The sequence below is a fragment of the Ornithorhynchus anatinus genome, chromosome 3 (genome assembly GCF_004115215.2).
Source record: "Ornithorhynchus anatinus isolate Pmale09 chromosome 3, mOrnAna1.pri.v4, whole genome shotgun sequence".
Taxonomy (NCBI): Eukaryota; Metazoa; Chordata; class Mammalia; order Monotremata; family Ornithorhynchidae; genus Ornithorhynchus; species Ornithorhynchus anatinus.
Genome location: NC_041730.1, coordinates 1,867,818 through 1,875,249, shown reverse-complemented (window position 1 = coordinate 1,875,249; position 7,432 = coordinate 1,867,818).

Genomic DNA, 7,432 nt, shown 5'->3' with positions numbered 1-7,432 from the left:
AGGACCTCCTGGGGGAGAGGCCCACCAGAAGTGGGGGATCCCCCTAACAGGGAGTTCAGACTTGAGAACAGCTCTTGTGCTCCTTCCTGCTCTGCATGGAGTCTAGGGCTGGGAGCTGAAAAAATCCAGGAGAGGAGAGCAATCAAAATTTCAAGCTCTCAATCCGCTTGCTCCCTCCTGCCTCATCTCACTGTTCTCATTCATTCATTCATTCATTCATTCATTCATTCATTCATTCAATTGGATTTATTGAGCACTTACTGTGTGCAAGGCACTGTACTAACCGCAAAGGAGAGGATAATATAACAATAAACAGATACTTTTTCTGTCCACAACGAGCTCTCTTACTACAACCCAGCCCACACACTTCACTCCTTTAACACCAATCTACTCCCTCTACCTCCATCTCATCTAGCTTGTCACTGACCTCTAGCCCACGTCCCGCCTCTGGCCTGAAACACCTTCCCCTTCATATCCGACAGACAATGACTCTCCCCACTTTCAAAGGCTTATTGAAGGCCCACCTCTTCCAAGAGGCCTTCCCTGACTGAACCCTCCTTTCCTCTTCTCCCACTCCCTTCATCATCCTGATTTGCTCCCTTTATTCATCCCTTCATCAATCCCACAGCACTATGTACACATCTGTAATTTATTTATTTATATTATTGTCTGTCCTCCCCCTCTGAACAGGGAGGAATGTGTCTACCAAATCTGTTACATTGTACTCTCCCAAGCACTTAGTGCAGTGCTGTGCACACAGTAAGCTCTCAATAAATATGATTGATTGGAAACCAAGTTCTTCCTCCTCTTCCTCTTCCTTGTCTCCTTGGCTTAGTGGATAATAAATTCATGGATTCTAATCCTGGCTCCACCACTTGTTTGCTGCATGACCTTGGGCAAGTCACTTTGCTTCTCCGTGCCTCAGTTACCTCATCTGGAAAATGGGGATTGAGACTGTGAGCCCCAGGTGGGATAGGGACTGCGACCAAACTGATTTGCTTGTATCCACCCCAGCATTTAGTACAGTGCTTGGCATTCCTTCATTCAATTGTATTTATTGAGCACTTACTGTTTGCAGAATACTGTCCTAAGTGCTTGGGAGAGAACACTATAACAATATAGCAGACACATTCCCTGTCTACAATAAGTTTACAGTCTAGAGGGGAGACAGATATATAAATAAATATCACCATCACCATCAGCATCCTTATCATCTCTGCCATCATCTTGTCCACTATCGCCATCATTCTTAGAATAGTGCTCCAGTGATTAGAACAGTGCTTGGCACAGAGTAACCACTTAACAAATACCATCATTGTTATTACCATTATCACCATCTATAGCCCCTTCTAGACCGTGAGGCCATTGTTGGGCAGGGATTGTCTCTATTTGTTGCTGAATTGTACTTTCCAAGAGCTTGGTACAGTGCTCTGCACACAGTAAGCGCTCAATAAATATAATTGAATTGAGTATCTTCTGCTTCAGTTTGCCTTTCTCCACTTACCAACAGCAATGTTTCTCCTTCCTAATTCACTCCCGGATCCAATGCCCCCACCAGCTTTTCCAAACATTTAATTCCCTTCTCAAACCTCTTCCCCACCTCCGTCCCCCGGTCCCCACCAACTCTTTCCCCTAATGACCTGGCCACATATTTCATCGACAAAATAGAATCAGGTCTTATATCCCTAAAATCTTTCCTGCTCCTCTCCACTCCCCCCGCTTCTCCACCCTCTTCAACTTTCCCTGTATTCCCTGCAGTATCTCAAGATGAAATCTCTCACCTCCTCTCTAAACCCACCTCCTCCACCCCTGCTTCTGACCCCATCCCTTCATACCTTTATAAACACTTTCCCCCTCACCTTCTTCCCTCTCTGCCTGCCATCCTCAACTGTTCACTTTCCAACAGCTGCTTTCCTACTGCTTTAAATATGCTTATGTCTCCCCATTCTAAAAAAAAAACCTCCCTTGACCCCACGGCTCCCTCCAGTTATCTTCCCATCTCCCTCCTACTATTTCTCTTTAAACTTCTTGAGAAAGTTGTTTACACTCACTGTTTCCACTTCCTCTCCTCCAACTCTCTCCCTGATCCCCTCCTATCTGGCTTCCCCCCTCTTCACTCCACAGGTAACAAGTGATCTTCTTCACAACCAATCTGACAGTCTCTACTCCATTCTAATCCTCCTAGATCTCTCAGCCGCCTTTGACGCCGTAAACTATCCCCTTCTCCTTGAAACCTTATCCGACCTTGGATTTACTGACACTGTCCTCTCTTGCATCTCCTCTTCCCTCTCTGACTGCTCCTCCTCAGACTCATTTGCTGGCTCCTCCTCTGCCTCCCACCCTCTGACAGTAGGGGTCCCTCAAAGCTCAATTCTAGGTCCCCAACTATTCTCCCTCTATACCTACTTCCTTGGAGAACTCATTCGCTCCCATGGCTTCAATTACCATTTCTGTGCAGTTGATTCCCAAACCGACATCTCCAGCCCCGACTTTTCTCCTCCCCTGCAATGTTACATTTCCTCCTGCCTTCAAAACTTATCTACTTGGATGTCCTTCCGACCCTTCAAATTAAACTGTACTCCTTATCTTTCCACCCAAACCCTGTCTCTCCCGTTACTGTAGACAACACTGCTATCCTCCCTATCTCCCACGCTCATAACCTTGGCTTTATCCTCAACTCATCTCTCTCATTACACCCACAGATTATGTTACCAAATCCTGTTGGTTCTACCTTCACAGGATCGCTAAAATCATCCCTTTCTTCTCCATCCAAATTGCTATCATGCTGAACCAAGCACTTCACCCATCCCACCTTGACTACTGCTGACCTCCCAGCCTCCTGCCTCTCCCTGCTTCAATCCATACTTAACTCTGCTGCCCGGATCATTTATCGACAAAAAGGTTGGGTCCATATCTCGTCACTCCTCAAGAACCTCCAACGGTTGCCCATCCACCACCACCACCTACGTCAGCATCCACGGCCTCGTCACCATCATCCTCTCCATCCCCACCACCATCATCCTCCTCACTCTCAGTATAATTATAATAATAATGATGATATTTGTTCAGTGCTTACTATGTGCTAAGCACTGTTCTAAGCACTGGGGTAGATACAAGTAATCAGGTTGTCCCACCTGCGTCTCACAGTCTTAATCACTATTTTCCAGATGAGGTAATTGAGACATCGAGAAGTGATCCTCTCCACCCACACCATCATCATCCTCATTATCCTTATCCACACTCCCATCATCTCTACCATCAGTAATAATAATGTTGGTATTTGTTAAGTGCTTAACATGCACCAAGCACTGTTTTGAGCACTGGGGTAGATACAAGGCAATCAGGTTGTCCCACGTGGGGCTCACGGTCTTAATTCCCATTTTCCAGATGAGGTCACTGAGGCATAGAGAAGTTAAGAGACTTGCCCAAAGTCACACAGCTGACAGGTGGCAGAGCCAGGATTAGAACCCACAACCTCTGACTCCCAAACCCTTGCTCTTACCACTAAGCCACACTGCTTCCCACTGCCATCACCTTCTAGACTGTGAGCCCGTTGTTGGATAGGGATTATCTCTATTTGCTGCTGAACTGTACTTTCCAAGAGTTTAGAACAGTAAGCGCTCAATTAATACGATTGAATGAATGAATCTCCACCATTTTCCCCATCATCACCTTCAATACCATCAACACTCTCATCTCGATCATCCTCTCCATCTCCAGCCCCATCATCATCCTTGTTATCGTTGCCAGGGTCAAATTCTGACACCTCCAGATCTTCTCCTAGAACAGGATGCAGCAGTGAGGCCAGTCCATTGGTGGCAGGGGAGGATGACGCGCTACTCAGTGGTCAAGTTCTGGTTGAGTAGGGATCAGGGGGAAAGAAGTTAGAAATCTCCTCCCCCAGCAAGCACCAGACTTTTCGTTTGGTCTGCAGCCCCCTCACCCCACTCTGATGCTTCTTCAAAGGTTGTCCCTGTCGACAATCTCTTCCCGTCTGCTCACAATCCGCGGGAGCCAGGGAAGGGTGGGAATAGTAATAATAATAATTATGGCATTTGTTAGGCACTTACTAGGTGCCAGACACTGTTCTAAACTCTGGGGTGGATACAAGTAAATTGGGATGGACACAGTCCCTGTCCCACGTAGGGTTCGCAGTCTCAATCCCTATTTTTCCAGATGAGGTAATGGAGGCCCAGAGAAGTGAAGTGACTTGCCCAAGGTCACACAGCAGATGAGTGACAGAGCTGGGATTAGAATCCACTATCATTTGACTCTCAGGTCTGTGCTCTATCCACTACGCCATGCTGTTTCTCCCATTTCACTGAGGCTCAGAGAGGTCAGTTTTAGCCCAGGGGTCAAACAGCAGGCTAGCAGCGGAGCTGGGCTAGAATAATAATAATAATTGTGGTATTTGATAAGCGCTTACTATGTGCCAAAGCAGGGTACTAAGCGCTGGAGTCGATACAAGCAAATCGGGTCGGACACAGTCCCGGTTCCTCTGAGGCTCAAATCTTAATCCCTATTTTACCCATTTGTACATTCCAAGCACTTAGTACAGTGCTCTGCACATAGTAAGCGCTCAATAAATACTATTGAATGAATGAATGCATTTTACAGATGGGGTAACTGAGGCCCGGAGAAGTGAAGTGACTTGCCCTAGGCCACACAGCAGACGTGTGGTAGAGCTGGGATGAGAACTGATGACCTTCTGACTCCCAGGCCCGTGCTCTAGCCACTACGCCACGCCGCTTCTCCTAGAACCCAGGTCTCGGGACTCCCAGATGGCAGTCTGCGCCCTCAGAGGTGGGCTGGTGGGGGTGATGCAGGGACCCCCCCAGGCCAGATCCTCCCTCTTGGGCCTGCCGACTGGCCGGAAGGAAGGGAGGGCAGAGAGCCCCAGGGTCAGGGTCGGCAAGGCTCAGGGTACCTCCAGCCTGTCATTATCTGGGCTGGCATGGCTCAGCGGGGGAGAGCCCACTGCCTGTTGGGAATTACAGGGCAGGGCGGGCCAACCGGAGCCGGGCAGGGTCGGGCAGGGTCGGGCAGGGCTGTGCCCTGCGGCTGCCATGGCCCCAGCTAATGGGTGTTTACGCAGAGTCTCTCCCGGCGGGGTGGGGGGCCCCCACTGCCCACCTCCTTTCACACCCAGCAGCGGCAGACACAGCTCACCAGCTCTCCGCCCCCCACCCTTCAACTCCCACCATCCCCCACTCCTGCCTGTACAGGGTTGCATCGGGAGGGGGGCTCTCTTTTGGGGGTAGTGGTCCCAGAAGGGTGAAATTTTCCAAAGAAGGGCTCTCGCTGGGTGTCAGTGTAGAGGGGTCCACGCTGGGTCACTGGGGGAGAGAGAGATGGAGAGGGAAGAGACGGGGTGTTGGATGGTCTGTGCTGGGTCACTGGGGAGAGGTAGGGATGGAGAGAGAGTCAGGGAGGTTGGATGGTCCGTGCTGGGTCACTAGGGGGGAGTCAGGGATGGAGAGGGGAGAGTCAGGGGTGTGGGATGGTCTAAGTTGGGTCACTGGGGGAGAGTCAGGGGTGTGGGATGGTCCATGCAGGGTCACTGAGTCAAGAGTCAAGGATGGAGAGGGGGGAGAATCAGCAGTGTTGGACCTGACCATGAGGATTGGTATCCCAGAAGGCAACCAAAACACAGTTCTACCCAGAGAGAATCCTGGGCCTGAGCAGTCATGTGCCCTCCCCCCGCCCACAATCTTTGCCTTGTTTGTTTTGGGGGGGCCCTGGAGGTGGGGATTGTCCCTGGGTTGAGAGAGCCCCAGGACTGCAACTGATCAGCGGCAGGCCCTTTACTCTATGACCCCATCGGCCTCACACTGGCACCCTGGGGGTGGTGGGGGGGAGCGGGGGCACCCGGGGCAACCGGCTGGAGTCTCCGTCCCAGGCGCCCCGACCCCGTCTCCCCGTTTCCTCCAGCTCGAGTTACCCCGGGTCTGCGGCGATTTTGAAACCCTTTTGAAAATGCTTCCTTTGTTTTGTTTTATTTAGAAATATCCCACATTTTTTACCGAGTTAAAGAGACAACCGCAAGAATGCATACCCTTGGTGGACAACAGGAATAAACAACCCCCTTCCCCACCGCCGCCCCCTCTGTCCCTCCCCACCCTTTCTGTTCCTCCCTACCCTTTCCCTCTCATTTCTTTCTCCCCCGTGCAGAAGAGGGAGGTGCGGGGTTGGGGAGATGGACAACAGCACAGTGGCTTCGATTTCCGGCCCTCCGGGGGATCGCAGCAACCCCGGCCTCCTTCCTACTCCCCTCCGGCCCCCTTTCCCCCAGATCTGGGACATCCTGGCAAATGGAAAGTGCCCACAAGCCCCCTGCCTACAACTGCCCTGAGGGAGGGATGTTGGAGCCTTTCAGGGCCCTGTCAGGCCAGCGGAGGGAATGTGAGGTTAGGGTGGGAGGGAGCATTATTGTGGTGGCCCCGACTTGTTTTTTAATGGTATTTGTTGGGTCGATGGGTCGATCAATCAGTCGTATTTATTGAGTCATTACTGTGTTCGGGGCACTGTACTAAATGCTTGGGTACAACACAATATAATAGACACATTCTCTGCCGACAACAAATTTACGGTCTGGTGGGGGAGACAGACATTATATAAATAAATAAATGACAGATATGGACATAAGTTCTGCAGGACTGGGAGGGGGGTGATGAATTAAGAGAGCAAGTCAGGGCGACCCAGAAGGGGATGGAGGAAAAGGAAAGGAGGGCTTAGTCAGGGAAGGCTTCTTGGAGGCTTTGAAGGTGGGGAGAGAAATTTTCTGTCCGATATGAGGGCGTTCTGGGCCACAGGGAGGATGAGAGCAAGAGGTTGGCAGTGAGATAGACGAGAATGAGGTACAGTGAGTAGGTTGGTATTAAAGAAGTAAAGTGTGCTGAGTGGGCTTTAGGTGCTTACTATGTGCCAGGCTGCAGTTTTAAGTATTGGGGCAGTTACAAGGAAATCAGGCTAGACTCAGTCCATGTCCCACACAGGGCTTACAGTCTTAATCCCCATTTTACGGATGAGGTAACCGAGGCACAGAGAAGTTGTTACCTGCCCAAGGCAACCCAGCTGACAAGTGGTGAAGTAGGGATCAGAACCCAGCTCCTTCTGACTCCCAGGTCTGTGCTCTAATACCTAGGCTGCATTGCAGCAGACCAGAGGTTACTTCTCTCTTGCTTTCCCCTGCTCTGCTTCCGGGCATTATTCATTTATGTATTATGGTATTTGTTAAGTGCTTACTATGCGTCAAGCACTGCATTAAGCATTGGGGTAGTTACGAGTTCATCAGGTTGGACAGAGTCTCTGTCCCCCTTGGGGCTCAAAGTCTAAAAATAAAAATAAAATAAAAAAAATAAGTTGTGGTATTTAAGAGCTATGTTCCAGACTATTGTACTAAGCGCTGGGGTGGATACAAGGAAATCGGGTT